Genomic DNA, 21,159 nt, shown 5'->3' with positions numbered 1-21,159 from the left:
TGGGCTTTCTCCAGTTGTGGCACAAGGGCTTCACACTGTGGTGTTTTCTCTTGTTGCAGAGCATTGGCTCTGGGCACAAGAGCTTCAGTAGTTGTGGCACAGGGCTCAGTTGCTCCATGGCATGTGGGTTATTCCTGGATTAGGGATGGAATCTGTGTCTCCTGCATTGGCAGGTGGCTCCTGTACCACTGAGCCACCAGGAAAGCCCAGGCATGGACTTTAGATGGCATCTATCTCCCAAACCACTTGTTGTTCTGTGGGCTGATACAGTGCTCACTGAGGGTGGTCAGGAGAGAGTGAGGTCCAGCTTCCTGTGACCTGGTGACCTGGGGACATGAGGGAACAAGACATTGCTATGGGTAGGCAGCGTGGGGATGCTCAGTGGAGATACTTCTCATGGACCCTGTGTCCCTGTCTTTGCAGGGCTGTGTCCTGTCTGAGGATGTGTTTGTGTGCTTCTTCCTGGAAGAATGGAGGCTCCTTTGTGAGGCCCAGAGGCTCCTGTATGGGAATGTGATGCTGGAGACCTTGGCACTTTTAGCCTCCCTGGGTAAGGCCCTCATACCAACCCCATCTCCTTTTCCCTTTATCCCAGGGTCTACCCTGTCTGTCCCACACTGCTTTCTTGCTGTGTCTCCTGGAGGAGATGCCAGGGCTGAGCTCTGTGGTGTGTCCTCACTTCTTACTGAGCAGCCCCAAAGCCACACAAGCCAAGGTTTAAGGGATCACAAGGCATGGTTGACCAAGTGGAGCCCATTAATTATAGTTGCTTTCTGGGCTTGTGAATCTGTCCAGAATTATGACACCTCTGTGCCCAAAGTTCTGGCCCCTTGCTCCAGGTGACATTTTTCTGAAGTTCCATCCTACCAGAGTTTCAAGCACTCATATCGTCACTACTTAATGGAGACTCTTGGATGGTTCCTTCATGGTTCTTTTCATAATACTAATTATTATTATTATTTTGGGCATGCAGTACAGCATGTGGGATCTTAGTCCCCCATCCAAGGGTCAAACCCAAGCCCCTGCATTGGAAGCTCAGAGTCTTAACCACTGGACCATCAGGGAAGTCCCAGTGATAATTATTATTTTTTAACTGGTATTTTTAAATCTGTCACAAGATCAGTTGCTCTGAGCCTGTACTCACCTGTCCTGGGTTTCCCTTAAGAATCATACCCACCAGATCACACTTCATCATGCTGCTGGAGCAGAGGGAGGAGCCCTGGATGCCTGCCCAGGTGGAGATGACTCCAGCCAGAGAAAGAGCCTCATATGGGACGTGGTGAGTGGACACAGAGAAGAGTGGGATGTCAAGGTTGGGTTCAAATACAGAAATATCAACTGTTCCTGCCAGTGTTTGATTTCAAGTCCTATGTGGGTGGCTCCGCATTAAAAAAAAATCCACTTGCACTGCAGGAGACACAAGTTTAATCCCTGGGTTGGGAAGATTGCCAAAAGAGGGGCATGGCAACCCACTCCAGTATTCTTGCCTGGGAAGTCCCATGGACAGAGGAGCCTAGTGGGCTGTAGTACATGGGGTCACAAAGAGTTGGACATGACTGAAGTGACTGAGCATGCATGCACATGGCCACACAGCAAATCTACCTATTCTTCCCCATATTCTGGGCACTGTGACTTACTTCTAGTCTGACTTCTGGACCCTAGCATCTACCTTGCACCCACTACTCCTTACTTCTCAGTCTGCATTTGTCTACAGCATTGACCTGTACTGCTTGTCTCATGAGAGGTGCCCATATGCTTCAGTCATCTTTGAACACCAGCTACTCACTTGTAACTGGAGTTTTCTGGACCTGGACATGCCTTTCTCCCTAGCACTCACCTGCCCCAATGACAAACCTCCTCCTGGAAGCTGTTTGTTGAACCCTGTACTCATGTCCTTGCCATCAGGAGGCCTCTCCCACTCTGTGACATTCAGAGGTCCCACACTGCACAGCAGCCCCTTCCTCAACTTATCCCACCTTACTCTTCTGTGAATAGTCCCATGGACTTACCCTGGGTGTGTCAGACCTGTTTATGGCGGGGTTGTCCCCTCCCTGAAAGTCAACATATGTCTCATTGGGCACTCCTCTGGTTGCAGATTGTTTCCATGGAGTGGAGGCTGAGAGTGCTTCCTCTGAGCAGACTGTTTCTTTAGAAAGAATGTCACAATTTAGGACTCCTGTGGCAGGTCTGAAGACCCAGCCATATGACATGTCTGGCCTAGTATCAAAAGACATCTTTCACCCTACTGAATAACCAGGAGGGGAAACCCAGGCAGAAGCCACACAAGTGTGAGGCCTATGGGAGACAGTTCTAGTTCAGTGCAGACCTCCACCAGCACCAGAAACAGCACAGTGGAGAGAAATTCTTCAGGAAGGATGAAAGCAGGAACTCTGAGAAGCTACAGAACCTGTGTGATGGAGAAGATTTATGTACATGGTTAAGGCAGAATGCACATGCCAGCCACCTCTGACCTTTAGCACTGGGTCTGTCATGACAGAATGAAGCCCCAACATGAGTGCTGGGTGTGGGGGAGCCCTTAGTACTGGACAGAAGCTTAACAAATGCAGTGAATGTGGGAAAGCATTCACCTGGAAAGACACACTTGCTCGACACCAGAGAATCCACATGGAGAGAGACCTCATGAGTGCAGCAAATGTGGGAAATTCTTCAGCCAAAGTTGTGACCTTTTCGAACATCAGACCATACACACCAGTGAAAGGCCTTACAAGGGCAACGAATGAAGGAAATTTTTCAGACAGGTCTCTCGCCTGCTTGAACACGGGTGAGTTCACACAGAAGAAAGGCTCTTTCAGTGCAGTAACTGTGGAAAATTCTTTAGCAGCAAGTTGAACCTCATTCAACACCAGGAGGTTCACACAGGAGCAAGGCCATACATGTGCAATGAATGTGGGAAAGAGTTCAACTGCAAACACACACTGATTCTGCACCAGAGAACTCACACTGGAGTAAAGCCCTATGAGAGCAGCAAATGTGGGAAGACCTTCAGCCAAATCTCCCACCTTAATGTACACTGGCGAGTTCACACAGTGACTACAAGTACAGGAAATGTGGGAAAGCCTTCAGTTGCATCTCTAAACTCATTCAGCACCAGAAAGTCCATCCTAGAGAAAAACTTTACGAGTGTAGCAGGTGTGGGAAGGCCTTTGCTCAAAGGCCAAACTTTACTCAGCACTGGAAGGTTCACATGGGAGCAAAGGCTTATGTTTGCAGTGACTGCAGGAAAGAGTTCAACTGCAAATGCATGCTTGTTCTCCACCAGAGGACTCATACTGGAGAAGAACCGTGAAAGTGCAGGGAACATGGGAGATCTCTTAGCCAATGCTCCAAGCTTACTGTGCACTTGAGAATTCCTGGAAGTTCCTGTGAGTGCAGCAGACATAGGAAAGCCTTTGTTGTTCTCTAGTCACTAAGTTGTGTCTGACTCTTTGCAACCCCATGGACCATGGACTTTCCCAGACAAGAATATTGGAGTGGGTTGCCATGTCCTCCTCCAGGGGATCTTCCCAACCCGGGGATCAAACCCATATCTACTGCACTGGAAGGTGTATTCTTTACCACTGAGCCACTAGGGAAGCAGGAAAGCCTTTTCCCAAAGACCAAAGTTGGACCATAAAGATGCCTGAGTGTCAAAGAATTGATGCTTTCAAACTATGATGCTAGAGAAGACTCTTGAGAGTCTGGACTGCAAGGAGCTCAAACCAGCCAATCTGAAAGGAAACCAACCTTGAATATTTATCAAAAAGACATGCTGAAGCTGAAATTCCAATACTTTGGCCACATGATGTGAAGAGCCAACTCATTGGAAAAGATCCTGGTTCTGGGAAAGATTGAGGGCAAGAGGAGAAGAGGGTGGCAGAGGATGAGATGGTTGGATGGCATCACAAACTCAATGGACATGAATCTGAGCAAACTCTAGGAGATAGTGAAGGACAGAGGAGCCTGGCATGTTGCAGTCCATAGATTCTCAAAGACTGAGTGAACAACAACAACCTTATTAGCACAGGAAGGCCACACTGGACAATGGCTTTAGAGTCCAGGGAATATGCTTTCTCCTTGTTCACCCTGACAACTCCCCAGAGTGAAGGTCTGAGCATGGGTTTTGTGAGAGAGCCATCAGTCAGAAGTGACACCTCGTACATATGAACACCCACAACAGGAAGGCTCCCAATGAGTGCCCCATGTGTGAGTTGCTTTCAGGAGCTGTGGTACACATTCTACACTAAGTGCCTTTGCCGGTGGTAGAGGGCATCCTGCATGTGGGAGAAGTTCCACAGTGTGCGTCGGTTACAGGATCAGGCAGGCTGACTTCTGCTGTCTCCCCAGTCCCTGGGACGAGTCAGGAATGGCCTCAGTGGCCCACAGGGGGCCTTATTTTCACCCTTTTACTGGGTTCAGTATGGAAAGTATCAGCACATGTGTTCTCCAGAAAGCCTGCAGAGATTTACCTTCAGGATGTCTTGGTCTCATTAGGAGTGTAAAATACAGTCTCCAAGTCCCCCAGCCTTGGAACCATGAGCCCCACACCTGCTCATTTTTGTACAGTAATAAAGTGCTTACTCTGAGCTACCTATAATCTTTAGGGTTCTGTTCACTGTGTGGAGTCTGTTAAGGACATAGTTGTGTTCTACCAGTGTGAAAGGGTAAACAGATTTCATGAGAACCCTCAGATTTCTGTGCTTCAGAGAGTCCAGTATGATGGCAAAGAATAGCTGTTCACTTTTGGCCCAGTTTGCATTGCTATCAAGGCATTATAGGACTGACTTCTGGGCCCCCTTCAGATACATGTGGCCTCGATACTAGTTGTATTGGTAAGTATGAAGAGAGCCAGATGATCCCTTGTTCCTATAGAATGTTCTCAAGCATTAGTAAGAAGCAACTGGTCTCTGGTACCTGCCAAGGAGCCTGAGTCCAGAATTTGGGAGGCAGGTGTCATTAACTGGATGTCCTACAGGAACCATATTGATTCAGAAACACTGAGTATGCATAATAAGTAGTTGGAGAGATTACAGCACCCTAGAGGGATGTACTTGCTAAAGGTACCTCCACAGATATTCCCATACTATGGCTATACAGGATGAGAGGGTATAGAAATTGTCAGGACCTCCAGTGCTTTGTTTCTTCTATGGCCAAGTTCACCTGCACAACAATCTGTAAGCATTCTGTGCATTTGCTTAAACTCGATGAATCAGTTTTTTTCTTACTTTTTTTAAAAAAAGAATCACACCATGTAACATGTGTGATCTTAGTTTCCTCACCAGGGATTGAACCCACACCCCTGAAGTGGAAGCACAGTGTCTTAACTGCTGGACCTCCAGGGAAGTCCCTATACTCGATGAATCAGGTCAAATATATTGCTGTGCAGGAAGGATAATGGGAGCTGAGAGAATGAAAATCTAGGATTCCAGAGATATGGGTTTTTGTGACTTACCTAGTGTTTTTGGTAACTCCTGTTGAAAGAGGTTTAATCGGTTGTCAGTTTGCTGCCCTGACTCCCAGGGTATGAGGAGATGGTAGAATAATCATACAGCTGCCAAACATAGGATTAAGTTTGTCCTTTCTGTTTTCTTAAGGTGGGTAGTGTTATTCAAGAATTAGCACCTAATGTAGTCACTTATTCTGTACGTAATGTCCAACATGTCAGTCATGTCCAACAGTTTTCAACCTCATGGACTGTCCATGGAATTCTCAGGCGAAAATCAATAGAGTGACTATATTCCAGTATCCCAGAAATTTTGCTGTATTGGGCATTTGTTTCACGTAAGATAAAATTTGTTTTAAAACTGAACCAAAACAGTTCTAGCTTTGTCTCTCAGTTCAGTTCAGTTCAGTTGCTCAGTTGTGTCCGACTCTTTGCGACCCCATGAATCACAGCCGTCAGGCCTCCCTGTCCATCACCAACTCCCGGAGTTCGCTCAAACTCATGTCCATCGAGTCGGTGATGCCATCCAGCCATCTCATTTTCTGCCATCCCCTTCTCCTCCCTCCCCCAATCCCTCCCAGCATCAGAGTCTTTTATAGCGAGTCACCTCTTCGCATGAGGGGGCCAAAGTATTGCAGTTTCAGCTTTAGCATCAGTCCTTCCAATGAACACCCAAGATCGATCTCCTTTAGAATGGGCTGGTTAGATCTCCTTGCAGTCCAAGGGACTCTCAAGAGTCTTCTCCAACACCACATTCAAAAGCATCAATTCTTCAGTGATCAGCTTTCTTCACAGTCCAACTCTCACATCCATACATGACCACTGGAAAAACCATAACCTTGACTAGACGGATCTTTGTTGGCAAAGTAATGTCTCTGCTTTTTAATATACTATCTAGGTTGGTCATAACTTTCCTTCCAAGGAGTAAGTGTCTTTTAATTTCATGGCTGCAATCAGCATCCGCAGTGATTTTGGAGCCCAATAAAACAAAGTCTGACACTGTTTCCACTGTTTTTCCATCTATTTCCCATGAAGTGATGGGACCAGATGCCATGATCTTTGTTTTCCAAATATTGAGCTTCAAGCCAACATTTTCACTCTCCTCTTTCACTTTCATCAAGAGGCTTTTGAGTTCCTCTTCACTTTCTGCCATAAGGGTGGTGTCATCTGCATATCTGAGGTTATTGATATTTCCCCCAACAATCTTGATTCCAGCTTGTGCTTCTTCCAGCCCAACGTTCCTCATGATGTACTCTGCATATAAATTAAATAAGCAGGGTGACAATATACAACCTTGATGTACTCCTTTTCCTATTTGGAACCAGTCTGTTGTTCCATGTCCAGTTCTAACTGTTGCTTCCTGACCTACATACAGGTTTCTCAAGAGGCAGGTCAGGTGGTCTGGTATTCCCATCTCTTTCAGAATTTTCCACAGTTTATCGTGATCCACACAGTCAAAGGCTTTGGCATAGTCAATAAAGCAGAAATAGATGTTTATCTGGAACTCTCTTGCTTTCTCCATGATCCAGCGGATGTTGGCAGTTTGATCTCTGGTGCCTCTGCCTTTTCTAAAACCTGCTTGAACATCTGGGAGTTCACGGTTCACATATTGCTGAAGCCTGGCTTGGAGGATTTTGAGCATGACTTTACTAGCGTGTGAGATGAGTGCAATTGTGCGGTAGTTTGAGCATTCTTTGGCATTGCCTTTCTTTGGGATTGGAATGAAGACTGACCTCTTCCAGTCCTGTGGCCACTGCTGAGTTTTCCAAATTTGTTGGCATATTGAGTGAAGCACTTTCACAGCATCATCTTTCAGGATTTGAAATAGCTCAACTGGAATTCCATCACCTCCACTAGCTTTGTTCGTAGTGATGCTTTCTAAGACCCACTTGACTTCACATTCCAAGATGTCTGGCTCTAGGTCAGTGATCACATTATCGTGACTATCTTGGTCAGGAAGATCTTTTTTGTACAGTTCTGTGTATTCTTGCCACCTCTTCTTAATATCTTCTGCTTCTGTTAGTTCCATATCTGTCCTTTATCGAGCCCATCTTTGCATGAAATGTTCCCTTGGAATCTCTAATTTTCTTGAAGAGATCTCTTGTTTTCCTATTCTGTTGTTTTCCTCTATTTCTTTGCATTGATCTCCTTGCCATTCTTTGGAACTCTGCATTCAGATGCTTATATCTTTCCTTTTCTCCTTTGGTTTTCGCTTCTCTTCTTTTCACACTATTTGTAAGGCCTCCTCAGACAGCCATTTTGCTTTTTTGCATTTCTTTTCCATGGGGATGGTCTTGGTCCCTGTCTTAAATATCTAGTTTTGACATTTTGCTAAGATAAGAATAACAGGATTTATTATGTGTTGTTCAGTGTTAAAAAAAATCCTGTGACAGTGACTTCCCTGGCAATCCAGGGGTTGAGACAATGCTTTCAATTTGGAGGTCACAGATTTGATGCCTGGTTGGGGAACTAAGGCCCCACATGCCACACAGTGTGGCCTAAAATCCTGTGACAACACTAAGGTCAGTTTGATTACTGATGGTAATGGTTAGGCAGTCTGGCTTGACTGTTACCAGAAAGGCATAAAAGTCCCTGCTGATATCTTCTGACTTGAGCCTTCCAAAAGCCAGGAGTCACCACCCAGATATCCATGGCTTAATCTGGAAGTGCATCACAACACTGTGTGGATAACAGTCTGGGAAACTGCCTGGAGGTTTCTGACCCCCAATGTAATTCTGTAATTTTCTTTGTCTTTTTATATCACATGCTGTGCTTCCCCCCCCCCCCCCGCCTTTGGTCATGCCAAAGGGCATGCAGAATCTTAGTTCTCCCATCAGTCGTTGAACCACACACCTGCAGTGGAAGCCCAGAGTCATTTTAATTGCTGGATCGCCTGGGAAGTCCCTCAGATTGAACTTCTAAGAGGCCTCTCAAGGCAAGGGAAGCCATACCAAGGGACTCATGTCAGATATCTATCTAAACAGTTGGATGAATTCCTCTGTTTGTTGTTCAGATGCTAAGTTGTGTCCAACTCTTTTTGACCCCATGAGCTGCAGCACGCCAGGCTCCCATGTCCTTCCTTATCTCCCGAGGTTTGCTCAAATTCATGTGCGTTGTCGGTGATGCTGTCTTTACAGCATTGGACTCTACTTTCACCACCAGTCACATCCACAGCTAAGCATCCTTTCCCCTTTAGCCCAGCCACTTGATTCTTTCTGGAGCTATTAGTAATTACCCTCCGCTCTTCCCCAGTAGCATATTGGACACTTTCCGACCTGGGGAGGTTAATCTTCTTCCTCCAGTTGACCAGATTTTGTCAGAACTCTTCACTATGACCCCTCTGTCTTGGGTGGCCCTGCAATGCATGGCTTGTAGCTTCATTAAGTTATGCAAGCCCTTCACCAACCAATATCATGTGATTCCTGAACTTGCCAGGAGGTGGCGACACTTACCTGTGAATACTGTAAGCAGAGTGCGTAGGCGTGTGCTCTAATCGCTAAGTCGTGTCTCTTTGTGACCTTATGGACTGTAGCCCGCCAGGCTCCTCTGTCCATGGGATTTCCAAGGCAAGAATACTAGAGTGGATCGCTATTTCCATCTCCAGGGGATCTTCCTAACCCAGGGATCGAACCTGAGTCTTCTGCATTGCAGGTGGGTTCTTCAGCATCTGAGCCACCAAGGAAGTAACCATAATGCCATGAGAATAAGAAGATTCACTAAGAGTTTCCAAATGTTGGCGGGATCAGCTAGAGAGAAAAGATTTATCAAGTTGCTTTAAATCACTATTAGCTTATGGGGAAGCCTGGTGGGCTGCCGTCCATGGGGTCACACAGAGTCGGACACGACTGAAGTGACTTAGCAGCAGCAGCAGCTTAAAGGTAAATATTTCCTTTTATCTATCTTCCCTGGTGGTTCAATGGTAAAGAACCCATCTGCCAATGCAGGAAATGCGGGTTCGATTCCTGATCCAGGAAGATCCCACCCACCTCAGAGCAACTAAACCCCTGTGCCACAGCTACTGAGCCTGGGCTCTAGAGTCCATGCTCCACAGCAAGAGAAGCCACTGTAAAACGAAGCTCACACACTGCAGCTAGAGAGTAGCCCCTGCCCTCTACAACTAGAGAAATGCCCGAGCATTAAGGAAGACCTGGCACAGCCAAAAATGAATAAATTACTTTAAAAATCACTCTGAAGAGGGAGCAGTTACCACAACCTCTAATGCTTCCAGAAGCACCATGAATGTTTTGCTTGTTCTGTTGACATCACATCGTGCTCGGGCTACTGAGTGGAATCTCCCCCAGATCCTGCAAAGGAATCACCTGCCCTGAAATACAGAATTCACTGGTAACACTAAGGGGCAGGGGGACCATAATTAATAATCCAGAAGGCTGGATTAATAGAGAGTAGAGAAGGCTTCAGCCATCCAAATGGAGTGTACCTCTTCTAACAGTGTGTCCACAGGGCTTCCCTGGTGGCTCAGTGGTAAAGAATCTGCCTACCAATGCAGGAGACATAGGTTTGATCCCTGATCGGGGAAGATCTCACATGCCTTGGAGCAACTAAGTCCACGTGCAACAACTACTGAGCCTGTGTTCTAGAGCCCAGGAGCTGCAACTACTGAGCCCACACCCTAGAGGCCTTGGTCCACAACAAGGGAAGCCACTGCAGCGAGAAACCTGCACATGCACATCACAACAGAGTAGACCACACAGCACTAAAGGCCCAGCACAACTGAAAATAAATAACATTTTAAAAATAAATAAAAAAAGATAAAAATGTGTCCACAGATGTTCTGGTGACTATGGCTATGCAAGATCATTGTGCACAGAAATTCTTCAACCTTCAGATCCATGGAAAGTGTGATAGAGGTCACTGTCAGATAAATAATCGAAAAATTTTTGGATTCCCATAAGGCTATTGCTGTACAAGCACAAAAACAAGAATAAAGAGAAGGGAGTTCTCATAGTCCAGGTGTATGGATTCCGTGGCCCAGTCCAGCCAGCATTCATGTTGATACAAGTGAAAACACCCTTCTTTGCTTCCAGCAATGGACATGAGACTGACCTGGCTAGGAGGAGAGGTTATATAGAGTCAATACAGGGTTACCAAAGCTTATTTTCTGAAAAGGGTGGGAGATGTAGGTTTCTATTTTGAACTACTTTTAAAGGACTGTTAAAATATAATTGATAGGAATTAAAGTGTGCATGTTTAAAATTTACAGTTTTGAAAAAAAAATTACAGTTTGAGAAGTTTTACCATACATATGAACCTGTAAAACTATGATCATAATACCTGTAGCTTGTGCATTGGCCTCATGCACTTTTTAAAAAAAGATTTATTCATTTTATTTTTGGCTGTGCTGGATCTTTGTTGCCACAGGAGGGCCTTCTTCAGTTTCAGAGAGTGGGGACTACTCTCTAGTTGTGATGCACAGACTTCTCATTGCAGAGGTGTTTCTTATTGTGCAGCCCAGGATCTAGGCATGTGGGCTTCAGTAGTTGCGGTTCACAGCTCTAGAATGCTGGCTTAGTAGTTGTGGTGCACAGGTTTAGTTGTGCTACGGCATGTGGTGTCTTCCCAGACCAGAGATCAAACCTGTGTCCCCTGCATTGGGAGGCAGATTCTTGACCCTTGAACCACCAGGGAAGCTCTACCTCATGCACTTTTATAATCTCTCTCCCTGAATTTTCTGACCCTCCCAGCAACCATCAACTTACTTTCTCTACAGCAGATTAGCTTGCATTTTCTAGACTTTTATTTGATTGGAATCAAATAAAAGTTTACTCTTTTTTCCCCTGAATTTATCATGATGCTGTCTTGTTTTGAGAGTCATCAATAAGCCTTATACTAGTAGTTCATTTTTTTTTTAATTGCTGAGAACTATTTTGTTTTCTGGATATGTGTGCATACTCAGTCGTGTCAGACTCTTTGCAACCCCGTGGACTGCAGCCTGTCAGGCTCCTCTGTCCATGAGATTTTGTAAGCAAGAACACTTGAATGGGTCGCCATTTCTTTCTCCAGGGGATCTTCTGACCCCAGTGATCAAACCTGGCTCTCCTGCATTGGCAGGCAGATTCTTTACCACTGAGCCACCAGAGATTACATGTTTACGTTCAGTCTGCCTTATTAACCATCACAGTCTTACATCCAAGTATTCAGTAATACCATAAATCTAGCAAATTTTCAAGGTATAATTTCTCCCACCATAAAAATGGGCTGTGTTCAAAGAAGGAGCTGAAAAATTCTATTTGGGGTCCCCTGGATGTTTGGTAGAAAACTAAGCTTAGCATGTGCAGGAGGAGACTTTACAACGCTGGGCAGATATCAGCATCTGGGCCTGCGAGTTGTTTGGAGGTTCCGGAAGCCTCACCAGCTGGAAAGAAAATCCTGACCAGCCAGAGGTGAGAGCCTTCCTTGAACAGGTTGGAGGATCAGCAGAAACCCAGAGCAGCCTCACCTTCTGGTGCTGGAACACATGTGCAACCTCCCCAAATGGACAGTGGGAGGAGGGTCGGGAGAGACTGGAGGGCTGGAAAGGTCTCCGACATGGCCACAGTCCCTGTATTTACCAGGTTCATTGTAAGTGCTTCTCACCCTTTGAACGGCTTTCTTTAGCGTTCTTTTCATCTATCCCTTTCTGTAATTACTGACTGATGGTCTCTAACAGGTAGCTACCCTCCCTGGACCTCACCACCATTTGGGGCTGCTTTCCCAGACACTTCAATTGCTGGGCGGGGTCCCTGTGGGCCTCCTGGTCCCTGGTGAGGTTTCTCAGGAGGGCTGGCGCCCAGAGACACCCGGTGGAAGGTCCTGCAGGAGCCCAGGGAGAAGGTTCCCAGGGGAACCTGATGAGGGCTTTTCCTCTGAGGCCCTCCTGCTCCCAGCCCCTGGGTCACATCTGACTGGAGATCGCATCTTAGAGGGGACCTGCGGGAGGAAGGTGCGAGTCAGGCGGGGCGCAGAGTCAGGTTGAGTCTTTTGCTGGGTGGGAGAACAGGGCTGGCGCGGGGACCTGGGTGACGCACAGGAGTGTCTGGGCCCTGCCAAGGCGATTTATTAATAGGTAGGAAAAACAGTGGAAACAGTGTCAGACTTTGTTTTTTTAGGCTCCAAAATCACTGCAGATGCTGATTGCAGCCATGAAATTAAAAGACGCTTGCTCCTTGGAAGGAAAGTTATGACCAACCTTGATAGTATATTAAAAAGCAGAGACATTACTTTGCCAACCAAGGTCCGTCTAGTCAAGGCAATGGTTTTTCCCGTGGTCATGTATGGATGTGAGAGTTGGACTGTGAAGAAAGCTGATCGCCGAAGAATCGATGCTTTTGAACTGTGGTGTTGGAGAAGACTCTTGAGAGTCCCTTATACTGCAAGGAGATCCAACCAGTCCATTCTAAAGGAGATCAATCCTGGATGTTCATTGGAGGGACTGATGCTAAAGCTGAAACTCCAATACTTTGGCCACCTCATGCGACGAGTTGACTCACTGGAAAAGACTCTGATGCTGGGAAAGGTTGGGGGCGGGAGGAGAAGGGGACGACGGAGAATGAGACGGCTGGATGGCATCACCGACTCTGTGGACATGAGTTTGAGTGTACTCCGGGAGTTGGTGATGGACAGGGAGGCCTGGCGTGCTGTGATTCATGGGGTTGCGGAGAGTCGGACTCGACTGAGCGACTGAACTGAACTGAACTGAACTGAGGACCTTCCAAGCTGAGTTCTCCCTTCTTCTGGGTCAAATTTTCTACGGCGCAGCCCAAAGGCGATGCCCCGCCCAGAGTTCGGGCTCACTCTTGTCTGGGGAGGCCCTTGACGGTCTCAGCACCGTCCTCGCCATCTGCTGACTCCGCGGCCCTCTGTCCACCGGCGCGCCGGGATCTCTGGACCAGCCCATTTCGCTCCCAGCTTGGGCGCCTCTAGGCATGCGACGAGTTGACTCACTGGAAAAGAGTCTGATGCTGGGAGGGACTGGGGGTGGGAGAAGACAGGGAAGACAGAGAATGAGATGGCTGGATGGCATCACCGACTCGATGGACATGAGTTTTAGTGAACTCCAGTAGTTGGTGATGGACAGGGAGACCTGGCGTGCTGTGATTCATGGGGTCGCAAAGAGTCGGACACGACTGAGCGACTGAACTGAACTGAAGCGGCGGTCTGTGCAAGTCAGGGCCAAGATCCTCAGCAAGTGGGTAATCCATGATTCATGGTTAATGGAGAAAATTACAGTGCAGTCGGGTAAAGAATGACTTTCCTGTACTAAGAAAAAATACTGTGAATAGGGACATGTTGAACACACAGACACACATACAGCCACTAGTCCAGGGCAAAAGATATTTTATTGCAAACACTGTTTTCCTGTACCAAGTATAATGATTAGAGGTTTTTCACTTTCTATGGTTATAAAGGAGTAATAATCCAAACTCGACATTCTACGCTTTAATTTTTTTTTTAAATTATGCAGCTGGGCATTCAGGATCCTAGGTTCCCAGCCAGTGATCAAACTCTTGTCTCCCGGGAATGAAAGCATAGAGTCTTAACCACTGCCAGGGAAATCCCTACACGTTAATTTTTTTTTAATTGTAATATAATTACATCTCGTTGTGGTTTCTTCTTAAAGGCATAAGCCTTTAGCTGTAGATCTTCTTCTGTAGGTTGCAGTTTTTTTAATCCATAGTTGTTCAGCAGTTAGTTGTGATTTTGGTGTGTTCCTGACAGTAGGTAAGTTCAAGGTCTTTCCATTCTGCCTTCTTGAAATTAAACTTTTTAAATTAAGATAACAAATGTGCACTAATAAACTTTTGCAACCACAGTTCTAAAATTCTGCAGCTATAGAGGAGGTTTGGGCTTCCCTGACGGCTCAGCAGTTAAAAAATACACCTGCAATGCAAGAAACCCAGAAGACCAAGGTTCGATCCCTGGGTGGAAAAGATTCCCTGGAAGAGGAAATGGCAACTCACTCCAGAATTCTTACCTGAAAAATCCCATGGACGGAGGAACCTGGCAGGCTACAATCCAAAGGGTTGCAAAGAGTAGGACAAGACTGAGGGAGTAAGTACAGAGTAGATTTATGCTACTGACAGGAAGCTCAGGCACCCTGGCCACACAAAATGCAGTGTGAGAATGGAATGTCTTATTGAAACCATTTACCACAGATTGGGACTCGAACCCAGCCAAAACCCATGGTACCTGGTTTCAAGACCTAATGGAGCTCAGGTTCTTGATGTCTCCTCCCAGAGAGAATTCAGTAAGAAACAAAGTGATAGGTAAGAATTGGATTTATTCAGATTCAGAGAGAAGCACACTCCTCAGACAGAGTATGGGCCATAGCAAAGTACAGTGTAGCCTCAAAAATGTGATCTGGTTAGTTTTTATAAGCTGGATAATTTCATATGCTAATGAGCAGGAGGATTATTCCAATTATTTTTGGGAAGGGAAGGAGATTTCTAGGCTATGAGCCACTGCCCACTCCTTGGTCTTTTAACAGTGCCTTGGAACTGTCATGGCACCTCTGCATGTGCCATTTCACTTGCTGATCGAGGATCAAGGTCTAGTCTTGTCTGCCATCTTGGTCCCATTTGATTCTAATCGGTTTATGTTGGATCACTTGGGCTATGTCATTCTTTCAGAAGTTGTGCCCTGCCTCTTTCCCTCCTGTTATATTATTACTTGTGTTAATAAACACAATTCTTCTTTGGAGACCTAACTGGTTTTATAAGGCAATCATGACCCACGTAGCAACTAAAAGGATAGTCTGATGGGTTGTACAAAAAGGAACATGAGATGAAGGGCGGGGCAAGGATGATATCAACAAAAGAAAAAGATTACTTTAGAGACAGAATATCTTGGGGGTGGGATGGGAGGAAGGGAATAGTAGAGGTTTTATCAGGTAGATTGCTCTTCTTCCTGTGGGGGATGGAGAGGGCGTTAGTGACATGGCGTTAGTCATGATTACCTCATGACTGCCAACAAGAAAATTCTGGAGTCGTTGATTAAGTTTCTTTAGAAGGCCAAAACTGCACTTAAGTCATGGTTTCCTGTCATAAGGAGTAAATTACTCTATTTTGGGCCTGTTCTTTTTTAACATATGCATCTGTATCACCTGAAGTCTTCTTAAAGTACTGATACATGGACCTAGGTCCCAAGGTGTCTGAGTTTTGGACTGAGAATTAGCTTTTCTAATGGGTCCTTAGGTGACGCTGATGTGCAGGGTCAGTGTAGAGAGGAAACTGTGAGAAGTTTTTCAAGGAAGGCCAGGCTGCCTCCCTCCCAGCCCCGGACCATGGGGCTGTTGATCTGCAGAGTTAAGGTTAAGAGTTAAGAGAGCAGCAGAGTTAAGGTTTCTAATGGACATCCTCTCCTCCACCGCCAGTCTCTGCAGTGATCCAAGCGGGCTCGAGGCTAAAAGGACCAGACCGAAAAAAAAAAAAGGACCAGACCTCTACTGCCGAGGACCACTGTGTGAGCACCACACACTGAAGCTATGTAGCCACTTGCTTCTTTTGCTTGGAAGTGTAATTAAACAAGAAAGCTGTCAGGCGGAGTTGGTTCCAATGCTTTAACTGCCTTGTAAGCAAAACAAAACTTGAGTCAGAGTAAATTCTTGTAAATGCCTCCAAGGAGAGAAATAGAAACTTAAGAATAACTAATCACAAACACCAGCTTAGATTTTCCCAAATAAGGCTGTTCCTTAAGCTACAACCAGTGGAATTATTTCCTTACTTTGCTTCCTTTCCTGCTCTCTAAAATCCTTTCCATTAGTTAGGTTTGGGGCTGTCCAGTTTGAATTGATGTTTGCTCAAATGATCTCTTCAAAATCTTGATGCAGGACACTTATCTTTTAACAGACAGCAATGACATAAAAACCCACAGGGCTTATTCTTGCTCAGTTCAGTCAGTTCAGTTGCTCAGTCGTGACCGACTCTTTGCGACCCCATGAATCACAGCACGCCAGGCCTCCCTGTCCATCACCAACTCCCAGAGTTCACTCAAACTCATGTCCATCGAGTCAGTGATGCCATCCAGCCATCTCATCCTCTGTCATCCCCTTCTCCTCCTGCCCCCAATCCTTCCCAAAAATCACAGTCTTTTCCAGTGAGTCAACTCGTTGCATGAGGTGGCCAAAGTATTGGAGTTTCAGCTTTAGCATCAGTACTTCCAACGAACACCCAGGACTGATCTCCTTTAGAATGGACTGGTTGGATCTCCTTGCAGTCCAAGGGACTCTCATGAGTCTTCTCCAGCACCACAGTTCAATTCTTCGGCGATCAGTTTTCTTTGCAGTCCAACTCTCACATCCATGCATGACCACGGGAAAAACCATAGCCTTGACTAGATGGACCTTTGGTGGCAAAGTAATGTCTCTGCTTTTTAATATACTATCTAGGTTGGTCATAACTTTCCTTCCAAGGAGTAAGTGTCTTTTAATTTCCTGGCTGCAATCAGCATCTGCAGTGATTTTGGAGCCCCCCAAAATAAAGTCTGACACTGTTTCCACTGTTTCCCCATCTATTTCCCATGAAGTGATGGGACCAGATGCCATGATCTTTGTTTTCTGAATGTTGAGCTTCAAGCCAACCTTTTCACTCTCCTCTTTCACTTTCATCAAGAGGCCTTTGAGTTCCTCTTCACTTTCTGCCACAAGGGTGGTGTCATCTGCATATCTGAGGTTATTGATATTTCTCCCGGCAATCTTGATTCCAGCTTGTGCTTCTTCCAACCCAGCGTTCCTCATGATGTACTCTGATATAAGTTAAATAAGCAAGGTGACAATATACAACCTTGATGTATTCCCTTTCCTATTTGGAACCAGTCTGTTGTTCCATGTGCAATTCTAACTGTAGCTTCTTGACCTGCATACAGGTTTCTCAAGAGGCAGGTCAGGTGGTCTGGGATTCCCATCTCTTTCAGAATGTTCCACAGTTTCTTGTGATCCACACAGTCAAAGGCTTTGGCATAGTCAATGAAGCAGAAATAGATGTTTTTCTGGAACTCTCTTGCTTTCTCCATGATCCAGCGGATGTTGGCAATTTGATCTCTGGTGCCTCTGCCTTTTCTATTCTTGCTCAATGGTGCTCTTATTAAGGAGGTCTTACTATTACATCCCATCTCTTCTGCTCAGCAATACCACCTCTGTTTCCATTGCACCTACCATATTCTAACATACTATGTAATTTAGTATCTCTTATGTTATGTTTCTTGTTGTTTTCTTTAAACATAATAGAAGCTGCACCAAAGCAGGGCTCTTTGTTTCTCCTGTGCCTGAATTTCTCCCATGCACGTAGAAAAAGTTCCTGAAAATCAAGTGTGTGCCCAATGATCATTTGTTAGAGCAGTGAATAAACATGATGTGGTGACCCAAGGATGAAAGAGCAGATAACCAAGGAGGGTCTTGGAGGGCAGGAATGGAAAAACCAGACCCTTATTGTCCTTCCCTCTCCTATGTTGTAGCTATTAATGGAACAGTATAACCCGTTTCCCCTCCTACACCATAGGGAGAAGATATTTGCCTTATTTTCCACCCCCACCCCTCCCCACCACCGACTCAGTATATGTGTCTCATCCAATCAACAAATGACCTGCAAGATCCCCTATCCCACTCCTTGTACCCTGGGTATAAAATTGGACTAAGGACGTTGTCTGGAAATTCTTTTCCAACCCGTGCCCAGACCATGACACATGATACCTCAGTTTCCCTCTTATTTTTACTATTCCAAGTACTCTTAATGTCCTCTTTAACTCTCACTGCAAAGTAGTATTGCTCCATGTTTTCAGGGATGAAGAAGAATCACGTTTTGGAGACAAAATTAACACAATGGCCAAAGTTTAAGACAATCACATGCTCAGCTTGATTCGGTATTTCCTGACTTCACAGAGCCTCCTCCAAACCTTGAGGTCTTAAGCTTTTTCAGTCTATACTGAATTGTCCTTAGAGCTATTTCTGCTACTATCTTTGTTGTTTCTTACTAAGTCGTATCTGACTCCTTTGTGACCCTGTGGACTGTTATCAGGATCCTCTGTTCATGGGATTTCCCAGGCAAGAATACTGGAGTGGGTTGCCGTTTCTTTCTCCAGGGTATTTTCCTGAGCCCAGGATCAAACCAAAGTCTCCTGCAGTGGCAGGCAAGTTCTTTATCACTGAACCAATAAGGAAGCCCCGTAGTATCTTTAAAGAACTACATAAAGATTATTAACTACTTTTTGAAATGCACATTTTGCGACAGTTTTTCAGAGATAATCTCAACTCCACATACATAATGTTACACCAAGGCTTGCAGAAATAATGACCTTACCTAGAAGATGAGATCCAGGGGTTCAGAAACCCTTTTATTTCAGGGTTCAGATGCTCCCTTTTGCACATGCACTCCAACTGAAAATCAAAGCTTCTATGTACCACCCTTATGGCAGAAAGTGAAGAGGAACTCAAAAGCCTCTTGATGAAAGTGAAAGAGGAGAGTGAAAAGGTTGGCTTGAAGCTCAACATTCGGAAAACAAAGATCATGGCATCTGGTCCCATCACTTCATGGGAAATAGATGGGGAAACAGTGGAAACAGTGTCAGACTTTATTTTTTTTTTGGCTCCAAAATCACTGCGGATGCTGATTGCAGCCAGGAAATTAAAAGGCACTTACTCCTTGGAAGGAAAGCTATGACCAACCTAGATAGTATATTAAAAAGCAGAGACATTACTTTGCCAACAAAGGTCCATATAGTCAAGGCTATGGTTTTTCCAGTGGTCATGTATGGATGTGAGAGCTGGACTGTGAAGAAAGCTGATCACTGAAGAATTGATGCTTTTGAACTGTGGTGCTGGAGAAGACTCATGAGAGTCCCTTGGACTGCAAGGAGATCAGTCCTGGGTGTTCATTGGAAGGACTGATGCTAAAGCTGAAATTCCAATACTTTGGCCACCTCATGCGACGAGTTGACTCACTGGAAAAGACTCTGATGCTGGGAGGGATTGGGGGTGGGAGGAGACGGGGACAGCAGAGAATGAGATGGCTGGATGGCATCACCGACTCTGTGGACATGAATTTGAGTGAACTCCGGGAGTTGGTGATGGACAGGGAGGCCTGGCGTGCTGTGATTCATGGGGTCGCAAAGAGTCGGACACGACTGAGCGACTGAACTGAACTGAACTGATGTAGTGCCCAAAACAACTTCAGTCAAGTTGCGTTTTGTTTGATTGCTCAGAGGAACTGCATGTATCTGGGGATATGAATAAAAAGTATTACAATAGATAAAAATGTTCCTCACTGAATGAGAAAATTCCTAACTGTGCAGGCAAGAGAGAGGTTTTGTGTAGGACCAGAAGCAGACCTGGTTGTTAACTTCAGGGTGACCCCCCATCTGTTCAGAAGAAAACCACAGGCTCAATACAAAGTTACTTATGATAGGCCATGACACCAAACCGGACCTTAATACCTAACCTAATAGATGCTTCAACTGTCTCTGGAAATGTAGCCTTAACTAATCAGTCAAGAATTTTCTGGTTGAAATGAATACCTTCTGTTGCAGGAAGGGGGACCCCTTCCAGGGCCCGAAACTGGATTCTTGTCTAACAAGATGAATTGTCCGAGGAGACACCTGTGCTGACAAAGCAAGAGGTTTTATTGAGAAAGGGCACCTGGGTGGAGAGCAGTAGGGTAAGGGAACCCAGGAGAACTGCTCTGCCACAGTGGCTCGCAATCTTGGGTTTTATGGTGATGGGATTTGTTTCCAGGTTGTCTTTGGCCAATCATTCTAATTCAGAGTCTTTCCTGGTGGTGCACGCATCACTCAGCCAAGATGGATGCTAGCGAGAGGGATTCTGGAAAGTGAACGGACACGCGGTGTCTCCTTTTGACCTTTCCCGAACTCTTCTGGTTGGTGGTGGCTTATTAGTTCCGTACCAGGATCTCCTGTCATAAAACAACTCATGCCAATGGTTACTAAAGGGCCTGACCAGGGTGGGCTGTTTCAGTCAGTGTGCTTCCCTTAACACTACTGTATATAACATGGAACTCTACTCAATGTTATGTGCCAGCCTCAATGGGAGGAGTTTTGGGGGAAAATGGATACATGTATATGTATGGCTGAGTCCCTTCACTGTTCACCTGAAACTACCACTGTTACAGCCACACGTTCCAGGAAACAAACTCACTCAGAAGCACAATGCAGATAGTGGAGTGCAGTTTATTACACTGGCAGGCCAAAGGCAGAGTCTCCTCTTAGCCAAGGACCACGACCACCATTTGTGAAAATCTTTTATAGCCTATGTGTACTTTGAACCAACCACCCCATTTCCTTGAGACTTACATAAAACAAAGCAAGGGTAAATACAATCACAATAACCCCATCATTCATGTGTTAAGTGTTCAAACAGTTAACAATCAATAAGCCTGTGATTACATTCCGATAGACACAGAAAGTTTATGACCTGTCTGGAGGCAGGAGTGATTAGAATATGTTTTCTCTTAGGTGATAACATGGGACGAGTTGACTCACTGGAAAAGAGTCTGATGCTAGGAGGGATTGGGGGTAAGAGGAGATGGGGACGACAGAGAATGAGATGGCTGGATGGCACCACCGACTCGATGGACATTAGTTTGAGTGAACTCCGGGAGTTGGTGATGGACAGGGAGGCCTGGCATGCTGTGGTTCATGGGGTCGCAAAGAGTCGGACACGACTGAGCGACTGAACTGAACTGAACTGAACCTGGATATGATCTTCAAGATTCCCC

The 21,159-nt window shown here is 45.6% G+C and overlaps 1 pseudogene; it reads left to right on the top strand.

Moving 5' to 3' along the window:
- Positions 1–429: 429 nt before the first annotated feature.
- Positions 430–3,307, top strand: ZNF671 (zinc finger protein 671; annotated as a pseudogene).
- Positions 3,308–21,159: the final 17,852 nt, after the last annotated feature.

Source organism: Moschus berezovskii, chromosome 22 (assembly GCF_049115385.1).
Source record: "Moschus berezovskii isolate FMDL1 chromosome 22, NW_MosBer_1.0, whole genome shotgun sequence".
In the NCBI taxonomy this organism is placed as follows: Eukaryota; Metazoa; Chordata; class Mammalia; order Artiodactyla; family Moschidae; genus Moschus; species Moschus berezovskii.
The sequence above is the reverse complement of the archived record's forward strand: the minus strand, read 5'-3'. Positions and strand labels throughout refer to the sequence as shown.